The sequence below is a fragment of the Equus quagga genome, chromosome 18 (genome assembly GCF_021613505.1).
Source record: "Equus quagga isolate Etosha38 chromosome 18, UCLA_HA_Equagga_1.0, whole genome shotgun sequence".
Taxonomy (NCBI): Eukaryota; Metazoa; Chordata; class Mammalia; order Perissodactyla; family Equidae; genus Equus; species Equus quagga.
The window spans coordinates 16574061-16597725 of NC_060284.1; positions in this window are offsets into that span (position 1 = coordinate 16574061).

Consider the following 23665-nt stretch of genomic DNA (forward strand, 5'->3'; position numbering starts at 1 on the left):
AACTTGATATGAGCCTGGGGTTTTAGGGAGACACAAAGATAGGGTCTAACTTTATTCAGAAAATTCTAAGAGTAAATGGCAGAGGCTAGATGGGTTTCAGAAGGAGTAGGTATGGTAGAGAGGGTTGCATTGGGAGGCCTAACTTTATGAGAACCAAGCTGGCCTAGTGTGTTTCTCAAAAGCAATCCCCCACAAGAGGACCACCTGGAGAGGCAAAGATACCATCTTGAGGCTTTGAGGATAGTGGGGAATCAACAGTGGGCAAAGTCAGTGGCATTACTCACACCAAATGATTTTCTGTGGGGGTTTTCCAGTAGAAGGTTCTATGAGGAATCTAAAATAATGTCCCATAAGATAATGAGTCTGAAATTGTACATCTGTCATTAGAAGCCACCTGAGTCAGATTACAACTGTACCAGTCTGGTAGTATCTTCTTTACCACTCTCATTTCCTCACCCCCAGCTCCAACTTGGAGAGGCCACAAATTATAACGAGTTTAGTGAACTGAGAAGGACATGGACTGGGACTAGTGAAGCTACTGACCCTATGCCTCCCTACCCCTGACATCATCACTTGAGGCTTCCAACCAGGGCTGGAGAAACGCAAATGGTAAGAGCTCAGAATTGTGAGCTTATAATAACTGGTATTTAATTCATAAAATGGGTCTGCTCTTGTGACTAAAAGTAATCAGAATATATGGGACCCATCACAAATACCTTCACCTAAAAGATAACTATGATAGATCAGGGGGCATATGAAGATGCATGAAATCACATAGCAGCTCAGAAAGGAAGGGTAGCCATAGTCTTTCAGATATATGTGCAGTGAAATTTGTAAGATCTGGTAACTGATGATACAGGAGGTGAAGGAGAAGAAGGAATCCAGGATGATTCTCAAATTTTGAGTCAGTATGACTGGATTAATGATATCAATTATATTACACCATTCATATTAATAAAAAGGAAACAGTAACAGGAATCATCCTAAATCATGTCTACATTCAATATTAGATAGTTCATTATTCAGGTCAGATATTGCACATAAATTATCTCTGCTGGTCAACACAATACATGTCGGAAAAAACCTCTTAAGTACTCAGTTATTTGGAAAGTCAGTCCTAACCTTTTAAGCCAGAATAATAATTTTTCCCCTTACTGACTTTTACAACAGAGGGGATTTTTACTTGTATCTACAAATGGATATTAAAATTCTTCTCATGAGAATTCTCTCAGAATTTCCTTGGCTTCTTGTATCCTCATCTTACTGTCCTCAAAGCAGGTAGCTGCTTCAACCTGTATGCCTAGTGTTATGCTCATTTCACATTCAAGGATCTCTTGTAAATTTAAGATTATTTGAGGAACTTTATTCTGACATTTTATGATTCGGACAGCAGGGTGCTAATCTAGTAAGACATAATATATCCTATTCTTATTAACTGAGCTCCTGCTTCATTCTGAACCTAGTGCTTTGTCCTTAAATTTGTGAAAGTTGGTGCCCTCTTTCCTCACCTGGAACTGAATCCCAGCTTTAACTCTAGAGCTAGAGATGTTGGTTTCATTGCTATCACTTACGTGTGCTATTATAATAACCTCCTAACATGTACATAGCTGTTACCCTCAATCCAGTACCATGTTGTCAGAATACTTATATAACCATAATTGATACTTACCATATTTAACATGGATGAGGACACGGACATCAATTACTAAGAAATATTGCTGCCGGGGGCTCTGGAAACCGAATCCTGGGGTTTTCTTGCTAACTATGATAATAACTTTGTGGTTGCTGACTTATGGACAGGAAGAAGGTCCCTGAGGAGAAAACGGGATGACAGAGGAGTTATAGGAGGACAGAGGTACTCAAGGGCTTGATTTGGTGACCATTTATATGTTTCATCGTTATTCACAACTAGTCCAGCCATTCTTGTGTGTACAGACCGCATTCACGACTAAACAGAAAGTCACACTATTTGAAAGATCCTGCAGGTTTGCAGGGGGAATGAGGGAATTCCTGGACTAGCTAGCTCGATTTGACTGCATCTACTCTGTCGTATCAGTGTCTGACAATTGTTCTTCTTAGCCCACTCTCACATCTCAGTGCTAGAACAAGGAATCCATGGATCCAATATGTTACAGATCTGTTTAAAATTCCCAGTGGCTCTCTATTTCTTATGGAGCATAACTCGCATCCATGGTACTGTCTTCTAATACTGCAAACAAAGATGCAAAATGTGGACATCTTTCTGCTGCCATTCCTTACCTCTTGCACATTCCAATCCAAGTAGTCAAACACATTTTTGAGTGCCTGTGTCCTTGATATTGTGTTTTGACAAAAAGATTAATGAGTCTTTGTCTCACTGTCTACAGAGTTAGACATGCGATTCAATAATTACAGGGCTATGTGATGAGTGTTGACAGTAATATGTCCCAAGTTCGGTGGGACCAGATTTAAGAGTGACTCACCAAGCATGGCAGAGCAGGCAGAAACAATGGAGTCCGGGAAGACTTTTCTAAGGAGATGACATATGAGTTTAGTCTGGATGAATGAGTAGGAGTTGGGCTTCGCGGATTTGCAGAACAGGAGAAACTAGCAGAGCAAGCCAGACAGTTTCCACAAAGACACTAAAGCAAGAAAAGTAATGCCCTGTTTGGGAAAGAATACACAGCTGGGGAAATGTGAATGGGAGACGAGGGAACAAATCATAAAGTATAATTACAATATCCTAAGGAGTTTTTAATTAATTTAGTAGGTGTTGGGTGGCTATGTTCCTGTAATCACAGCCTTGTAAACATCCTCAAAGGCTCCCAGTTGCCTTCAAAACTAAGTAGACTGCTAAGATCTAAATTGAGGAAAGTGTATCCAAAAATGGTGTGGATTAACGAGTTGTGATTATCAGTTTATCTGCCTCCTGTATAAGTTTATGAATTCTTTAAAAGAAGGGAATGTGGCATGTTTATATTATAGTTCCTGGAACAAAGTCGTTGCTCAATAAATATTTTGAGTAAGTGAATGATGTCTGAAAATTGTCAACCAAAACAAGAATCTTTATGCCTTTTTTCTCCACTCTGTGGCCTTATGCACTTCATGGGAAATGTAAATATAGTTCCATGATAAATTATTCCTGGCTTCAATGACACATGTGATTTAAATATTTAAGGAAATAAAATGACTTCAAAGTGTTGGCCCTGCTCTAAGTCCCTATGCTTGACTAGTTTTATTAACTATTTTAAGAGCAGGTTTACTATATCTAGATCCTACTACCGGAATCCAGTCTAACCCAATGTAACCCCAAGGGGCACGTCCTCTGCATACCTGTGCTATGCTTGTAGTAATTGGTTTGAGTCCCATTTGTCACGTCTTAGCTCTAGGTCCAGTTTTATGCGTCCTTATAAAAATCTATAGAGTTTGTGCAAACTCTTTGTTTGAGTTTCAAAACATACCTATGGGGTGATACAGAAAGACTTCCAGGGACAAAGGTAAAGAGATTTACTATAATTCATCTCCATTGCAAGGTGAAACCACTCGTGAAGAGGTTGGGAATTGATTGGTCATTGGTAGACCACTTCAAAGACTGGGGCTTTCAGGCTCCAATATGACCAGTCTATAAATATATTTCTTAAGAAAAGGAGTAATTAAGACCTATCGTTTGCCTTTTTAGGCCATAGTTGCTATAACAATACCATCAAAATACTCAAATTTATATTCTGCTAAATCCAGAGAAGGTGTTCTGAGGCAAACTTCATTACTTTGTTTTTGTTTTTATTTATTAACTTTTAAAGTTAACTCCTATGTAGATCTTACTATGTGGTGTCCTCCATATTTGGTTTCACTTAAAACTCCTAACAACCCTTGTTAGGAAGTCTCAGTGATAGCCTTTGCTTATGAGAAGGGAAACTGCATCCTTGATAAATTAATAAAGTGTCCAAGATTTCACAATTAATGAGCTGCAAACCAGAATCCAAACTCAAGCTCTATTGATGAGCGCTATCTCTTCCCTACACAGCCCTTTGAAGATCAACGGTTTGGTTTCTGTTTCCTTACTTGGGTTGGTTACTTGGGTTGGTCTATTTTTTGTAGCTATTATCCATTTTGAAACTGGATATGGTTAAGTATTTCTGAACTTATTTGCATCACACCCTAATGGATTACTGCTTTTCTTGCTTTATAAGATAGCAAAGGCCTCTGTCAATCATCATATTGATACAAAGGGTGAAAGGCCTGGCATTCAATCCAGCTTTTTGGGCTCATATAGTCTCTGTGTAAGAGAAATAATAACTATTTTTACTATGTACTTTATTTTGTATTGTTTTATTTTTATCTAAGCAATATGCATATATTAGTCTGCAAGGGCTAGCATAACAAAATACCAGACAGAGTGGCTTAAATAGCAGATATTTGTTTTCTCATAGTTCCGGAAGGTGGGAGTCCGAGAGCCAAGTGCTGGCAGGTTAGGTTTTTTCTGAGGCCTCTCTCCTTGGCTTGGAGATGTCTGCCTTCTTGCTGTGTCCTTACATGGCTGTTCTTCTGTGCACATGCATTCCTGGTGTCTCTCTTCTTATAAAGAGACCCGTCATATTGGGGTAAGGCTCCACCACGCTTATGACCTCATTTAACTTTATCCAGTTACAGGCCCTATCTCCAAATACATCTCATAAAGGGTTAGCGTTTCAACATATAAATTTGAGAGAGACACAATTCAGTCCATAACAATGCATATCCGTTAAAAATATAAAGTATTATAATGGGCTTGCAGTGAAAAGAATAGATCTCTGTCAAGCCCTATTCCTCAGAGGCAGTTATTTTTAACCATTTTTGGTTCTAAATTATCTTATGCTCCCTCTAAATCTCTAAATATGTAGTATTTTTTTCTTGCTTTTTCTTTATATATCAATTTCAAGTATTCGCTTTACTTATTCACTAAGATCAATGTTGTTTTAACCACTATAACTACCTCCCTCCCCCGTTTACTCCTCTCTCCTTCCAGTCTCACTAGTCTGAGCTCAACCATCGGTTATCTCAACTTCTTTAGACATACTAAATGTTTATTTTTAAAAATGAAATATAGAGGCCAGCCCGGGGGTGCAGCGGTTGAGTTCGCACGATCCGCTTCTCGGCGGCCCAGGGTTTGCTGGTTCGGATCCCGGGTGCGAACATGGCCCTGCTTGGCAGCCATGCTGTGGTAGGCGTCCCACATATAAAGTAGAGAAAGATGGGCACGGATGTTAGCTCAGAGCCAGGCTTCCTCAGCAAAAAGAGGAGGACTGGCAGTAGTTAGCTGAGGTCTAATCTTCCTCAAAAAAAAAAAAAAAAGAGATGTAATTCACATACCACTAAATTCACCCTTTTAAAGCCTACAGTTCAATGGTTTTAGTATATTCACAACGTTTAGTATATTCACAAATGGTTTTAGTATGTTCAGTGGTTTTAGTATATTCACAAAGGAACTCTGTCAGGTTTCACTCTCATCTTTTGAAGTGCATATTTCTCACTAAGGCATTCAACATACTTGCCTCCAGGGATATCCTGAATTGAGGAACAGAAGCTGAAGCTTTGTAGTCAAACTTGCCCAGTCGTTGGATGTGGGCTGCTCCTGGGGAGGGGCCATAACTTTGAGGGGCCTTCCCCTCTGGCTGGTCCTTTACTGTGCATAGATCAGTATCTGGTCTCCAAAGCGACACACAATTTTCCTGGTCTACATGCTTAGGACACATCCTGCTGAGCTGTGGCCAGTGAACCAACGGTCCTTACTTTTAGGTCGGATAAAGGTCCCAGGAGGCGTTGCCCACCTTTCCATGCTGGCTCTTCTTCCTTTGAGTGAACCACAGTTTCTGAACTCTAAGCCTCTCCAGCATCTTCTCTCTGCCCAAGCTCCTTACTCTGCTGCCCTACTCTGGGCTCTGTTTTGAAAATCATTTTGCCCAATCATGGCGAGCCCAATAGCAAGTCCATGAACTCTTAATTTATTATCCATAACACATAGGACCTGGAATGACTAGATCATCTCTTTTTCCAATCATGCTGTTGCAACCTCCTAACTAAATCTGGATATGTAACATTGGGAATGCCATTTCACAGTGGAATCCTGTCCCAGAGGCACACAGAGAGGAGCAGATAAAAGATCCTGAGTAATTATCTCAAACTATTTAACAATCCCTGCCAAGGTGAATGCCTGGAAAGGAGAAATGATAACACATCTCTGATCACTTTTCTACCCCTCCTCCTTTCTCCTCTTTCTGTCCTTACACTGTGCCCTCCTGCTACCATAGAAATTATTTAACAAATGGGCATAGGTGTTGTCTTCTGTATAGTACAGAAAAATCTGTGCACTAATTACTCCAGGATTGGCCCATGACATGTTCATAGTGGACTATTAAAAAAAAGAAAAGAATTTTATGCACCTTCTCGTGATAGAATAGCCTGAGTTTCAATGTTATGTTCTAGCTGAAAAAATCATATTTTTCCATGCTGGAAGCTGCATGTAATCTTGGCACTGCTCTTTGATGATTCCTGCATGATTAATCCTATTTTATAACCACACATCACTGTCACCACTACCTCCACCATCCTCGTGGGCAGATACCTCCCTTGACTGGAGAAAAGATTTTACAGACAGAAAAAAAAGGTAAAGAAACATTAATAATGTTAAGGACAATATTATATATTGATGTGAAAGTAAAAACTGAGTGATATGTAAATATATCTGTGAGATACTTAAAACATTCTTCACTGAGGGTTCATAGAACATTAAAAATAATAATGTAAAATGTATATATTCTACTGGGAGGTATACTAAATAGCATTTTTCTATAGGCATTTGACCAGATGTGGAACTACTGTTTACGTTAATGCAACTTACATGATGTAATATTCAATTGAATAGTCTTTAGTATTTTCTTCTAGAACTTAATGCCAATTATTCTAATAAGCACTTAACAAAAATTTCACGTTGGTTATCTAAAAAGCAACTTCATTATTCTAGGTTATATTGAACTGTTTAACAGAAATTTTTAAAACTGAACCTTATTATAATGAAAACAGCTTAATTTCTAAGATGCTATAATGCTAGGTTTCTGTTAGATGTTAAATTTCCAATGTATATTAACATTTCATTTTGTCCGTGTATGTTTAGCACAGCTATAATATTTGAAAATAATATCTTCAAATTATTTTAATTTTCTTTTTTAAAATTTCTGTAACCCTGTAAACTCAATTTTAGAAAGATAGAAGAGCGGAGTTGCCTTGGATAAGTTAAAGTAACAACAAATGTCACAATTAGGAGTTGAATTTCATAAAGCAATAAGTGATTTGTAACAAATGAAATAAATGTGAATATAATACTTCAGCTTTCCAGAGAAAATTAACCTCTGAGTGTCTTACATGGACACAGAAAGGAAATCATCTTAATCACTATTAAAATTCTGCGTGATTATTGACACAGTCTGGCAGTGATGTTTTATATTCTTTGGGGGATGTTATGTACTTTGAAGAGCTTCAGTGAGCTGAATAAAGAAATATCATTTCAGACAGATGATTCTGAAGAATCATGTATTGAATGCCAAGCCCAATGATGAGATAGGATAAAATATCATTATTATTTTAGTAGGTTTTATAAAATAAAATCCATATTTAATAAACACAACTATTATATGATTGGTATATACTTGAAAAGCAAATGAAAATTGATTACTCTGGGCAAGATATTAAGGAGTGCCATCAGCTGTTTTTAATTTGGAAAATATTTTTAACTAACCTCTTGAGGCTACTTAAAATTCTCCACTCTTGGAAAACCATAAATTTTCTAAAATCAGGCTGGTTGGCTACAATGAAAAGAGTTCATGAAGTATTTGTCTGGTAATTTGATCAAGTGTAAAAAGCTCTTGCAATAATCTTTGAAATGCATTTATTTAGTAAGAGAGATAAATTTGGAATACAGTGTAGTGAATGATCTAAAAATTTGGTCAAATATGTCAAAGAATTTTCACAAGTCTGAATCTGCATCCTCAGGAATTACAGATATTATATCTTTACCAAAAATAAAATATCCATGATTGCAATTTTACAGCAATAAGCCATTTGCCCCATTTTTTAAAAAATAAAATGACTTACATTAGTTTTATAAGTTTATTATCAGCTTCCCAGCCCTGCCGAGTAGTCAGCAGAGAAAAGCAGCTAAGTTACCCACAAGGGGTATTCCTTTCAAACATAGCTCAAACTGCACCTTTTCAAAAAGTCAGCCAAAAAGGTATAAAATCAAAAATTATTTTGAGGGATCTCTAAAGCGTTCAATTAAGAAAGTATGTATTTATGTGAGGATAGTTATTCTACATATCACATTTTATAAAATTATGGGGTCCAATTATTTTTAAATATTTCCAATTTTTATAACAATACAACTGCTCTAACTTTACCGTTTTATGTTGCTCATCAAACAAATGTTTGTTATCCCAAATCAAAAGGACCACAGAAAATAGAAAAGTCATTCTTATATTGGAGTTAAGATTATAAAAACATCTTGTTACCATTAGCATTTGAAAGTGTGACTTTATAATTTGCATTTTCTGATATCAACATTGGTATTAACAGATCTACAGTAATGAAATGTTCAAAAACACAGAAAAGTTAAACTAGCGTTTGCTTATATGGATGAACCAAATCAAATTCATAATACTTTCAAATGTTTAGATAAATTAAGTTTGTGTGTGTGTGTGATTGTCTTTGAATAGGAACTTGGACATTTTCAGTAAAGATGCAACGGGCAGCGTCAGGTAAATGGCGGCACGTCGGGAAGATATTCACACCTACCGTTCTAAGCCCGAACACGAGACTAAAAGCCTCCCTGAGTCCTAAACGTCAGAGACAGGGGTCAAAGAAATTCCAAGCTATCTTTTCTAATATTGTCAATAAAATACTTACCTGAACTTATCAATAAGAAGGTAAATAGTTGTTATATGTCATGTATTTTAGAGACATAATATCTTATAAACATTTTGCTGATGTATGTATTCCTGCCGGGGTGAAATCTGTAACTTATTTCCCAAGAATATTTTCATATGAGTTCAGATCTCTGCAAAATTTGACATAGGAAGAGAAATTGAGTTAGAGGAAACAATTGTTTCAATGCTTTTTCTCCATGGGTTAAAAAAAGACAGTAGGAGGGGCCAGCCCTGTGGTGTATCAGTTAAGTTCACACGCTCCGCTTTCGTGGCCTGTGGTTCACCAGTTCAGATCCTGGGCGCAGACATACACGCCCTTTATCAAGCCATGCTGTGGCAGCATCACACATATAAAATAGAGGAAGATGGACACAGATGTTAGCTCAGGGCCAATCTTTCTCAGCAAAAAAAGGGAGGATTAGCAGCTGATCTTAGCTCAGGGCTAATCTTCCTCACCAAAAAAAAAAAAAAAAAGAGAGAGAGAGAGAGAACAAGGACCAGCCCAGGGGCATAGTGTTAAGTTCACATGCTTTGCTTCCATGGCCCCAAGTTCACAGGTTCAGATCCTGGGCGCACATCTCCCTGCCGTGCTGTGGCTTCATCCCACAAACAAAATGCAGGAAGACGGGCACAGATGTTAGCTCAGGGCCAATCTTCCTCAGCAAAAGGAAGAAGATTGACAACAGGTGTTAGCTCAGGGCCAGTCTCCCTCACCAAAAAAAAAAAAAAAAAGAGTGAGAGAGAGTAGATCTAACATTTTTTCAAGTAAAATGAATTTCAAAATGGATAATTTTAAATTACAAGAAATCTACCCTCAAAATATAAAAACAGAAATACAGCTTTAGTCTCCTGTCATACAATTAACATATAGTTATTAAATAATAACTATATTGCACAGTAATACTTCCTAAGAAAAATAATTTTATAACACATCTTTGTAATCAGACCACTTCTGAGTAATGAAGCAATATTTTACGTTTCAGCTGTGAATTTTATTCTGAAACTGAAAAATCACTGGGCAATACTTTATATTTTTCTCTCCTGTAAAGCAAAAGAAAAAATGCTTACAAACCATTGGAACATTGTATGTGACAAAATCCAGATGCTTAAATGAGATTTGCCTTAAATAACGAGTTCTTCTAAACTTACATACACATTTTGCAAATCTCACAAATACAAGAAAAACAGAATTAGAGTAGCAATGTAAATATTTTCTAAGTTTGTCGGCATTCCCACAGGAGGGCTATCCTCCAACTAAACATCTACACACTAGAAACAGGAAATTACCTTATACCAAAATCACATTACCTTTTTTTCCCTAGAAAGTATTTGTTTTTGTAAAAATGATACTTGATAATAATGAAAAAATAGAAAGAAAGTACCAAGAAGAAATTTAAAATATTCCCAAATCTCACCATTTATAAATAACTATTGTTAACTTTATAATAAATATCTGTGCAGACAGACTCCTCAAATGGTATCATACTAAATATATTTTTTATATTACTGTGAGATATAATATAGATAGAAAAATTGTATAAATATATTTTATGAGTAATTATAAGGCAAATAATTGTGTGACCACAATCTAGGAAAAGAAAAGGAACTCTGACAGTCACACCAAGGTACACGTATGTCCTTCATGGATTACAGAACCATCTTGCTCCCTGGAAGGTAACCTCCCTGACTTGTTTCATAATTATTTTCCTGCTTTTTTTGGTTTAAATACCTATGCATGCAAACCTATCAGAGTTTAGTGGGGATTTTTGGATTTATATATTTATGTGTGTGTGTGTGCGTTTGTGTGTTTGGTTACACTTTATGTTCCTGAGATTCATCCAAGCTATTGTATGGGGTTCATGTTCACTGAAATATGGTGCTCCATTGTGCGGGTCTACCAGCTGCAGGTGTTGGATTGATTATTGCAGAAATGATGTATGAAACATCTTGTATGTGGACCACAGTACAAAGGCACATGGATTACTCTCTGGGCTAGGAATTGCTCTGTCATAACATAAGTTTACTTTCAACTAAAGTAGAAAAGGTTAAACTCCTTTTCATTGAATATGCTAATTTACTCTCCTAACTGTAGTGAGCAAGATTCAAGATTTCCTGTTTCCCTAATTGTTACCTACACTTTGTAGTTTTGCTAACTTGATGGGCTTATAACAGTATATCATTGAGATATGAATTTATATTGCCTTGACTAATAACAAGATGAAGGACTATTTATTTTAATTTATCACCCATTTGAGTTTTTCTTTTCGTGATTTACCTGTACAGGGCTTTTGACTCTGATCTATGGCCTGTCTTACTTTGCAGGAGTTCCTTTCATGTTCTGGGTGCTAGTTCAAAAGCATTTACTTGTGAGACAGTTATAGTCTCTCACCGTCTAGCTTCTTTGTTCTTTTTCTAGCTCCTCCTCATGATCAAACATTCTTAATTTTTAGAAAGTAAAAACTACAATTTTTCTTTCAGTGATTCTGCTTTCCTTGTCGTATTTAAGAAGTACTTCCCTATGGAACATTTGTGAATTGATTTTTCTTTCAGATTTAGTTTTTTAACCAACCCGGAACTGATTTTGTGCTTTGGATGGGATGTTAAAGATCAATTTCTTTTTCTATGAGATAGCCAATTGGTCAAGGGCCAATTATAAAAATCTTTTTCTATTTCCCACTCATTTAGAGTGCCATATATCCAGTTTCCATATCCGTGTGCATTTGTTCTAAGGCTTTATATTGGTGGATCTGTCTATAACATTCTGCTCTAATACAACATTGTTTTAATCACTGTAGCTGAAGGAGACATCTTTCTGCCTTCTTCTTGAAGAATTTCCTGACTATTCTTGGCACCTGGCCTTTCTATTTAAATTTTATAATCTGCTTGACAAATGACATCATCCATACACATGCACTACTCTGCTCCTCAACTCAATATTTCAAAATTTGAATTGCAGGTAATCTATACATTTATGAGAACGTATACATTTCTTGATGTTGCAACATAAGAATTTATATTTTTCTCCATAGAGGTCTTATACATATTTTATTAATTTTATTGTGTAGTATTTTGTACTTTAGATGCTACTTTAAATGGTGTTTTATTTTCTAATTGGTTTTGTAGATACATGGTAATATAACTGATTTTTCTATATTGACCTTCTACCTAGCAACCTTACGAAATCACTTTTTGTTTTAATTGCGGTAACATTGGTTTATGACATTACATAAATTTCAGGTGTACCTCATTATATTTCGATTCCCGTGTTGACTGCGACATGTTCACTATCCAAATATTAATTACAATCCATCACCACACACATGTGCCTAATCACCCATTTCACCCTGCCTCCTCCCCCCTTCCCCTCTGGTAACCACCAATCCAATCTCTGTCTCTATATCATGGTTCGTTGTTGTTTTGATCTTCTAGTTATGAGTGAGATTATATGGTATTTCACTTTCTCCCTCTGACTTATTTCACTTAGCATAATACCCTCAAGATCCATCCATGTTGTCACAAATAGTCAGATTTCATCATTTTTTATGGCTGAGCAATATTCCATCATGAATATATATACTGTATCTTCTTCATCCATCCATCCCTTCATGGGCCTCTAGGTTGCTTCCAAGTCTTTGCTATTGTGAGTAATGCTGCAGTGAACATAAGGGTGCATGTATCTTCACAGATTCATCTTTTCATGTTCTTTGGATAAATACTTAGTAGTGGAATAGCTGGATCATATGATAGTTCTATTCTTAATTTTCTGAGGAATCTCCATACTGTTTTCCATAGTGGCTGCACCAGTTTGCACTCCCACCAGCAGTACATGAGAGTTCCCTTCTCTCCACATCCTCTCCAATGCTTGTTGTTTCCTGTCTTGTTAATTATAGCCATTCTGATGGGAGTGAGCTGATATCTCCTTGTAGTTTTCACTTGCAATTCTCTGATAGTTAATGATGTTGAACATCCTTTCATGTGACTGAGGTCACTTTTTAATTCTGTTAATTTACCTATAGAAATGTTGAAGTTTCTATATGTATAATAATATAATCTGTAAATAATAACCTTATGTTTCTTTCTTTCTAACCTCACATACCTTGGATATTCTTTCTTAGCTCATTCCAGTGAGAAATACATTAAGTCCAAGGTTGAAGAGATGTGGTGAAAGTGACCCTTATCTTGTACCCAAACTCAGAAGGAAGGTTTCAACATTTTCCTACTAATTACCTAATTGCTCTAGGGATCTATAGCCACTTTTAAATAATCATATTAAAGAAATCACCGTATATTTCTAATTTGATAAGTCATTGGTATTATTATTGTTATAAATGGTTGACAACAAATACTTTGCTGCACCTGCTGAGATGATCGTATATTTTTCTTCTTTATTTAGTTACACATACATTTGTTGTATATATTTATCAGCACATATATATATATAGTTTGTATATTTCATGTATATACACACAAGTGCACACACAAGAATTACTGATACAAAGTATTTCTCAAATGCTATTTTATTGATTCTTATTTTTTTAAATCAGAAATGGGTGTTGAATTTTTACAAGGTCTTTTCAGCATCTATGGAAGTAATCATATGTGCATATGTGGGTTTTTTTCTTTTCATCTAATGATATACATGTTAATAATTTCTGAATATAAAGCTATAGCCACATTTCAGGAATAAATAAATATTTGATATTATTTCATTTAGAATTTATTTTATTTCTTATTTCTATTGATATGAGTATTTGAGACAATGCATTTCCCTCTGATTACTGTTTTACACGTCTCACTTATAGTCTATAATACATCATTTTTTAATCATTATTATTATATATATATGTTTTTAAAGATTTTATTTTTTCCTTTTTCTCCCCAAAGCCCCCCGGTACATAGTTGTGTATTCTTCGTTGTGGGTTCTTCTAGTTGTGGCATGTGGGACGCTGCCTCAGTGTGGTCTGACGAGCAGTGCCATGTCCGCGCCCAGGATTCGAACCAACGAAACACTGGGCCGCCTGAAGCGGAGCGCGCGAACTTAACCACTCGGCCACGGGGCCAGCCCCAATCATTATTATTATATTTTTAAGAGTTCTTGAATTTTCATTCATATTTCCTCTTTCATTGACAAATTATTTAATACAGAGGGATGTTTTTAAGCTGTGTGGAGTGACATTTTAGGTTTCTAGATTTGTTATTAATTTTGACTTTTATTGTATTATAATTAGAGAATGTTGTTTGTATTACTTTTATTTTAAGGAACTTGAGATTTTCTTTCTAATCTAATATACGATAAGTTTTTGGGAAACCCCCAGGTATACTTGAGAAAAAGGTACATTCCATAGACATGGGTGTAAAGTTTTATGTATATTAATAAGATCTATCTTACTGATTTCATTGTTTAGATATACTATAGCATCACTTATCTTTTGCCCCCTCCACCTATCTTGGGCTAATGACACAATATATGTATCTCTTATTGTTATTTTTCTATTACATGTTTTACTTTTGGTTTTCAGTCAATTCTTGTCTGTTTGCATAGTTAATATTTTTGATTAAGGGACATACATTTTGCGAAAATACAACCAAAAAAAGTAGGACTCACGTGACGGGCTAGAGGTTATTCTTCTTTGTAGAGGGTTTCCTTTTGCTTCTCCCATGCAGACCCATGAGCTGCCCTAAACAACGGTTGAGTTGATTCTAAGCTGCGCTTCAGTCTGCAAGCACTGGTCTGTTTGGAGCACTGGTCTATTTGGAGTTCTCCCGCGTCCCTAGAATGTGGCCCTCAAGGTCCTAAGAGGAAGCCTGGGATGTTCACACGGTTCTTTCAACTTTGCAGGTCCTGAACTCTCAGTTTTCATCCCCTTAGTTTTGGGAAGCTTCTAAAACTTTTGCCAGCTTCTGTGCTTGTCACGTTTTGCTTCTGCTGACATTCTTAAGTTTCTTAGACTTCACGTTTGTGTTGGCAAGTACCTCAAAGGAGAAAATTGTTTTGAAAGTCACATTCAGAACTTTGGTCTTCTGTTTTATTCAGAAAGTTGGACTCACGAGTCCTTGAATTCTTGGTAACATTCTGATGATTTCAAATTGACATATTAAACATTTTGTCTAGCCTTTTTTCTTTCTTTCTTTCTTTTTGGTGAGAATGATTGGCCCTGACCTAGCATCTGTTGCCAATCTTCCTCTTTTCACTTGAGGAAGACTGCCCCTGAGCTCCCATCTGTGCCGACCTTCCTCTGTTTTGTATGTGGGATGCCGCCACAGCAAGGCTTGATGAACAGTGTGTAGGTCCACACCTGGGATCCAAACCCGTGAACTCCTGGCTGCCCAAACAGATCATGCAAACTTAACCAGTACAGCACCAGGCTGTCCTCTTGTCTATCCTTTTTATTGTTATCAGTGAGAGAGTTGGTCCAAAATAAGCTGGCCCATCATTGCCAGTAGTAGCACGTGTTTCATTTTAAAACAAAATAATCAGCTTTTCAACAAGAATTCTCTTTTCTTGTTTGTCTTTTCACTTAACTTTAGAAATAAAATATTTGTTTGCAATGTTTTTGTATACATGCCAATATTTGGGGACAGATTGCTGTCCTGAAAATTCAAAATCTTTCCAAGGAATTCTTAACTATTAAGAAGAGACAGGGTAGATTTTTCATTCTCGATTTCTTTTATTGTCAAATAGTATCAACAAAATGTAAAATATCAAATGTATATTAGATTAATGAGTCTGTTTTCCTTTGGTTTTTAATCTTGAAAATGTTGTACTTTTCTTACTGTTCATAGATATTGCCCTGGTCTGCATAGCTTCAAGTTATTAATACTATAAACTAGAGAAACAAGTCTTTTTTTCTTTTAAACCACATCTCCTGTAAAATATTTATTACAACTAAATCCAGAACAAAAACCAAAAGAGAGAGCTAGTAAGTAATAAGCAAGGAAAATACATAAATTAGGTAATATTAATAAATTATGAGGCTTAATAATTGATGGCGACTTTATGTAGCTTATACCCTTAAAGGTAAAAATTACTATTACTTATAATAGCAAAGAAAAAAGATCTGTGTCATAGGCAGAGTGATTGTACCCGAAGGATGACTTCAATTTTAAGATAATGGGTGCAGTTATAATTCAACACTAAATTTTTATGGCCTTGAAAAATTGCCCATTTCTCAGTTCAGGTGGGAGAAAGAATTGGGTGCTTATGAAATCATTAATAATGATGATATAAAATTAGAACAATTATAACAGAAAACATTTATCCAGCCCCTGCTTACAACAACTATATTTTTTGATACTTCATTATAGAGTTTTATATAATACATAAAGACTTAATATATTGCACAGGAAACTTCATTATCAGCTAAGTGCCTATTATGCATATGGTGAGAACATTACTCATAAAACCTGGCTTAAAATTTATCTACACTTATTTATACTAGATAGGAGCAAACTTTTAAAATGAACTCAAATGCAAAGCAAAATTCTCACTTCAAAAGAGTCATAAAATGGGTACGGAAGAAGGGTGATACATGATACAAGTATAATATTAAATAATTCATATTTTATCTCTTCTGCTGCATATTTCCACGTGAATATTCATCCAGAATATTGACAGAGGTCTAGTTGTACTTGAAGCTTGATATGAACAGGCAAAAAATGTCAACCAATCACTTCTTCTGCAATGTTGCCAAACAACTTCTTTGGTAACTGTAAAAAAATTGATTAGTTATTTAACTCTGTTTACCAAGAATATATTTTTAGTCTCAATTTGATTTTTTAATTTTTAAATAAAATATTTTTGTGTTTATAAGGCACAGCCTTAAAGAATGATGATGCCCACACACATATGTGTATGTGTATATGTGTATGTGTGAGTGCACGTGTGATAAGACTATCAGAATATAGATAAGTGACTACATTCATGTATCCTTTTAAAATGTATAAGTAGACTAAATGGATTACATAGTTTATCCTTTGTGTTAAAAGTTCATAGTCTCTTTATGCGTACGTGCAAACACACACACACACACACCCCTTTCAGCTTTATTTGTAAATTAGAGTTTACAAGTAACCCACATAAGTGTATATACATAACAGTTAAAAACTCGTGCTTCTGAGCTGCTATAGGCAAAAATTAATATTTAATATATTTGCATGAATGTGAAGGTATCATTTTAGCCATGTTGTTATCCTGTAGGATACACATTTTCAAATTTACTCACTCTGGAATTTACTCATCTCACTAAGAGAAGATGGTTTAAAGGTTTAAATTCTCCTCCCATTGCCTCTTTTTTTTTTTTTTTTTAAAGACTTTATTTTTTCCTTTTTCTCCCCAAAGCCCCCCGGTACATAGTTGTGTATTCTTCGTTGTGGTTTCTTCTAGTTGTGGCATGTGGGACGCTGCCTCAGCGTGGTCTGACGAGCAGTGCCATGTCCGCGCCCAGGATTCGAACCAACGAAACACTGGGCCACCTGCAGCGGAGAGCGCGAACTTAACCACTCGGCCACGGGGCCAGCCCCCTCCCATTGCCTCTTAGCACAACCTGAATTCTTTACTTCTGCTAGGTAGATGGCCAAAACATCAAGACACTGTCCAGAGAAGACAAAACATTCAACATAAAGAGAAACTCAGAAAGCAAACTTGGCAAGATATCAGCTCTAGAGAAATGACTATGTGTTACGTATTTTGTAAAGCATATTGAAGTACAAAAAATAACGATTAAAACAATATTTAAACCAGTATTATGAAAGAGTGGAAATTGTCTGAAAATATTAATAAAGGCCTTAATAAAAGAAAATGTAGAAAGACAAGCAATAAAAATGGTTTGGTTACACAGAAAAGCATCAGGAAAATTAAGCAGCATGACCAAGAGGAGCAATACAAGCTTACCTAAAGAAAAGAGGTAATTTATTATTATTATTTTTTAAAGATTATCACCTGAGCTAGCATTTGTTACCAATCTTTCTTTTCTTTTTTTTTCTTCTTCTCCCCATATCCCCCAGTACATAGTTGTGTATTCTAGTTGTAGGTCCTTCTAGTTGAACTTCAGCTTGGCCTGATGAGCGGAGCCATGTCTGTGCCAAGGATCCAAAGCAGCAAAACTCAGGCCCCCCAGAGTGGAGCAAATGAACTTAACCACTCAGCCACAGGGCTGGTCCCTATTTTTTTTTTCCTTTATTGCAGTAACATTGGTGTATAACATTATATAAATTTCAGGTGTACATCGTTAACTATTTCTGTTTCTGTGTAGATTACATCATGTTCACCACCCAGAGATCAATTACTGTGCATCATCACACACATGTGCCTAATTGCCCCTTTCACCCTCCTCCCTTCCCCCACTTCCCATCTGGTAACCACCAAGCCAATCTCTGTTTCTGTGTGTTTCTTGTTGTTTTTATCTTCTACTTATGAGTGAGATCATATGGTATTTCACTTTCTCCCTTTGACTTATTTCGCTTAGCATAATACCCTCAAGGTCCACCCATGTTGTCACAAATGGCCGGATTTCATCATTTCTTATGGCTGAGTAGTGTTCCATCATGTATATATACCACATCTTCTTTATCCATCTGTCCCTTGATGGGCACCTAGGTTGCTTCCAAGTCTTTGCTATTATGAATAATGCTTCGATGAACATAGGGGTGCATCTGTTCTTAGCTTTTGAGGAATCTCCATACTGTTTTCCATAGTGGCTGCACCAGTTTGCACTCCCAGCAGCAGTGTATGAGGGTTCCCTTCTCTCCACAGCCTCTCCAACATTTGTTGTTTCCTGTCTTGTTAATTATAGCCAATCTTATGGGAGTGAGGTGATATCTCACTGTAGTTTTAATTTGCCTTTCCCTGAAAAGAGGTAATGTAAAATCAAAACTATAATTAGATTTCTATCATTCCTAGATATATATTCCTAGCTTTTTGTGTACATTTTTAGTCACTACAAAATGTATATTTATATATATTTAATATACATGTTAAATATGCCAAATGCTTTTATTTATGATTTTATTATATTATATATTTTATTGTATTTTAAATAATGTTATTATTTATTCATTCAGTTTTTAAAATTTATTTATTCCTTTGTGAAATAGTTAATAAGCTGTCTCATGGTGTGGAGAGTTCAGAAGCAGTGTGGGAGGGCATGATATGGGTGATTGCTGGACATATTGTTGATACTATTGTCATTGTCTTCAGCCTCTCAGACACCAACATTCCCACTTCCTGTCAGAGGCACCGCTTTCTTACGGTTCATGAAGTAAATGATGATGTAGGCTATGTTCTCACACCCTGGGCCACTCTCAGAAATGTCAGATGCCAGATCCTGATCCAGCAGCTCTTCCACGAAGGATGACGTTAACCAAAATTCCCCATTTTCATCTTGTCGCCTGGTCTCCTATTGGATAATGCCTATAATTCTCTGGCTCCTAATAAATTCCAAATTCCATCACAGTCAATGACCTTGAATTCAATGGGCATGGGAGAGAATCACATCTTGATGTCAGACTTTGCAAGGTATTACAGATAAAATAAGAAACAGAATACTATCGCTGATCTCAGGAATTTTTAATGATTGGAAAATGCAGGAAGGCACCAGTGAGTGTGTATCATGGGAGGTTGTTAGAATGAGTCAGGGAACGTGTGTTTGAATCCTAGATCTACTTTTCAGCCCCGTGACCTTGGGCAAGTTATTTACTTTTTCAAAACCTTGTTTTCCATACCTGTAAAATGGAAGTGTTAATAGTTCAGATGTTTTGATGTATATTTTGAGCAATAAATGAGAAATTTATGTAAAATATTTAATAGTGTGCCAGTATATAGTAATAACTCAATGAATGCTTTATTCCAATTATTACTAGTGGGAGTAGGTGCAGATGATACGGGGGAAATGTGACATATAAGAAGCTCATTAGACTCAGATGTTAGGAACAGTTTCTGGGAAGACGCCACTAGCTGGAGGCAAATAGGGGAGGAAGTGGAGCAAGGGATAAGGTAGAACCTAAGTGGAGGGTCAACATGGTGAAAACACGGTGAAAACCTTATAGAAGCAACTGTGCTTTCATTGGAGACCTGAAAGCTTTTCACTATGACTAAAGTCTAGAATTTAAGGGTTCAACAATGGGAGCAGGTGCAAGGAAGCCTTTGAAGTGGTGCTCAAGGTCTAGATTATTTATTTCTGTAAACCTTAAATTAAGGAAACAATATAGTTAATTATAAAGAGTACTTATAACACAATGTATATTTAATAATTTCCTAGTAATTTTTTTATTTTAAGATTTTGAGATTATGAATGAAAGAAACTTCCACGTTTCACATATGTATTTGTTTCCCCCTACATACACAATAGATTGTGTATGCTTAGACTTTCCCATGCTTGAGCAAAATGACAAAGAAAAGCAGTTCTCGTGTAGTTCAGTGATGTGCACGTGTGTTTGTGTGTCATTACTATTTATTATATTCACATGTATATGTGCATGGGTACAGTCCAGAAAAGGAATTTTAGAAGTGTTATGATTCCAATTTCATAAAAAAAAAGAATTTGGAATTCAAAGAAGTTAAATAACTTTCCCAAGGTAATTTAGCTTGTAAATGGTAGATGCAGGATTCAAATCAAGTGTTCTTTCTATTGCCAAATTCAAAATTCCAGTTGAAAGATATCTATACTCCTCTAAGTTATTTTACTCTTTTCAAAATAAGATAGAATTTTTGAATAGGAAATACATATCATAGGACAAATTTCAAAATACTAATGACTATCTACAGTCCGAAATATGTCTCCCTCGTAATTTTGCAATCCAGCTTCGCAATTCTCCTTCCTGGAGCAAATCCAGCTTCTGTAAAGACTGCTTCTTTTGTGTAATGTATCCACTCTGGCTCGATTGTCTTACCTAAAATCGTTACAGAATGTCTACTATCTCCATTTATCTCTATGGCGATAACTACTTGGCACTCTCATTCTAAACTTTAAAGTTTCCTTTCTTGCAGTCCTCTCTCTAATATTTTCCTCCACTCCTGTTTGCCCTTCCTGCAGCTAACTCAAAGACCGTGAGGCAGAAAACCAGTTTAATAGCCTTGTTTACAAAGTACTTAGAGGAGTCTGGGCAAGTATTCTACCTTTTTATTGTTCTGCAAAACGTATGCTGGTTGGAATAGCATATTTTACACTCCATCTTGCTCTTGTCATCTGATTCTTTGAAAGCTTAACCACCATAAATAATTTCATCACATCATTTGCCTCTCCAAAATCAAATTACTCTTTATTAGTGTCTCAAAAAGATCCTGCCTCTACCAACAAATTTTATTGTTTTATTTCTCATTAATCTGTCTCATATCCCCACTATTTAAAATAAGTGAGTTGGGTTTTCATCCACTTCCATCTACAGCCATCTTTACCTCTTCTTGTGCCCTGTAGGGTTCCCAGAACGGAACCACTTTCTCTGCCAATACGTGCCATTTTCATTAAAATTCAATAGTGATTTAACTTTGTATGAAAAAATGCCTTACTCTTTCCTCATTCAGCATTTACCATAGTGCCTTCCCCATTTGAGAAAAAAAGATAGCATGTTACATCAGTAAATTACGATTAAATTATTTTTGTATAAACTTCCCATATTCTAAGAATGTACAACGAAATGTGTAAACTAAAATGGAGGCTCCTCCATGAGAGTAGAAACTGTCTGTTTTGTTCACTTATTTATCCCAAGTGTATACTCTCTCTCTCTCTCTCCGTCTCTCTCTCTCTCTCTTCCTTCCTTCCTTCCTTTTGCTAAATAGCAGTATAATATTCTCTGTATAACATATTGTAATTTTTCACTAAACGAAATCTAGATCTTTCCACACAAGCCAATACAGCATTATCCTAATCCTTTTAGAAAGTATATTGTATTCCACTTCTTTTATCTGCCCTGTTATCCAATAAATTTTGTGTAAATTGCTATTGCGAGCAATGCTAATGTCTTACATGATTGAATAAATTTATAAAATGTATTCCTAGAAATGGAGTCCACAGGACCAAGTATATATGCATTCTAAATTTGGGTCAGTGTTGGAATACTCAGCAGATTCTATCCCAGTTCACACTTTCACCAGCAATGTAGACTTCTTGTTTCTAAAGGCTCTGGTCACCTCCTCTGTTATCAAACTCTTTGGTTTCTGCCTATCTGAGTGGTAAAAAAGGAAGATTATCATTTAACTATTAGGCTTTATTCTCTTATCATGGTGGAAGTTGATATATATCATATGCTTAAGAACTATTTTTAGTTCTTTTTATGTGCTCTTCTTGTTTGGACCACATGTGCATTTTTCTACTGGGTATCCAGATGTTTTATTATTGATTTTAGTACCTCTTGATATAGTAAGAAAATTAGTCCTTTGCCTGTAATCTCAGCTACAAATCACTTTTTTTCTCTGTTTGTCATTTGTATTTTGACTTGTTTATGATTTTCCCCCAGGAGATTATTTTTATGCAGTTTATATGTCAATATTTATGTCACCATCCGTTCTTGCATTATTAAAAATAATCTCCTGTGTCTTCTTTTAATGCATGTATAGTTCTTCTTTTTAAATTTACTTTCTGGAAATTCTTTTTGCATAAGGTGTGTTATTCAATTTACTTTTCTTTCCCCAGAGAGCCATTCAAATTTATCAACGTTATTTATCAATGCTGATCTAAATGCCACCTTTATCATGCACTAAATTTTAATATTTTTTTGCCTCTTAATTGACTTTTCATTTTTTTACATTTGTCTGAATGCCTATTCAGACCCAAACCCACAGCATTTAATTAATGCTATTGTATAATATGTTTTAATATGGGAGCAGGTTGTTTGGTGTATCATATTATTCTCTTTTAATTTGACTTTTTCTGGGTATTTTTGCTTGCCATTTTTTCCTCCAAATGAATTTTAGGGTAGTTTTGTTGTTTCTTTTTTTAAAAAAGCTATTGATATTTTTATTTAAATCAAGCTACATTTAGAGATTTGGTTTGGGAGAATTCACACCTTTATAGTATTGAGACTTTTTATCCAAAAACATAATGAGTCCTTTTATCACATATTTTATTTAGTTTCGGTTGTTTTTGCTATCGTCATTTTTCATTTTGTGTCTGATGACATTCCATAGTTTCTTTCATATATCTTTTGCATATTTATTGTTAAGGTTATCCTTAAGCATTTCATTTTTTTGTTATTATAAATGTAAGATTTTTTTCAGCATTTCTCCTAATCAGATATTATTTGTAAATACGATGGCAATTGATTTTTATATATCTGTTTTCTACCTGACAAACTTACTCTATTTTTTTACTTTTTTGTGATTTTAAAAAATTGAATCCTTTTGGTTTTTCAAGTACAAAATCCCATCCTTGGTAAATAGTGATACTTTTTTCTTCCTCTAATCTTTATACTTCTTGATGTTTCCCCTTATTTAGTTATATAGGCTATCACTATCAGTACATTGTTAAATAATAGAATCCAACATAGGAATTATTATTCTTTGTTCCTTAGAAGAAAATTCTTAGGTATGTTGCTTGTACCTGGGCGCATAGATATATTTTATCTGTTAAGTAAGCATATATCTCTTCTTATTTTTTGAAGATTTACTTTTAAAACATATTGAATTTTATCAAGTATATTTTCAGTGTAAGTGGAAGGGATAATATAATTTTTATCTTTTTATATATTTATAAGACAAATTGCATTAAGATATTTATAATATTGAAACTCTCCCTTATATG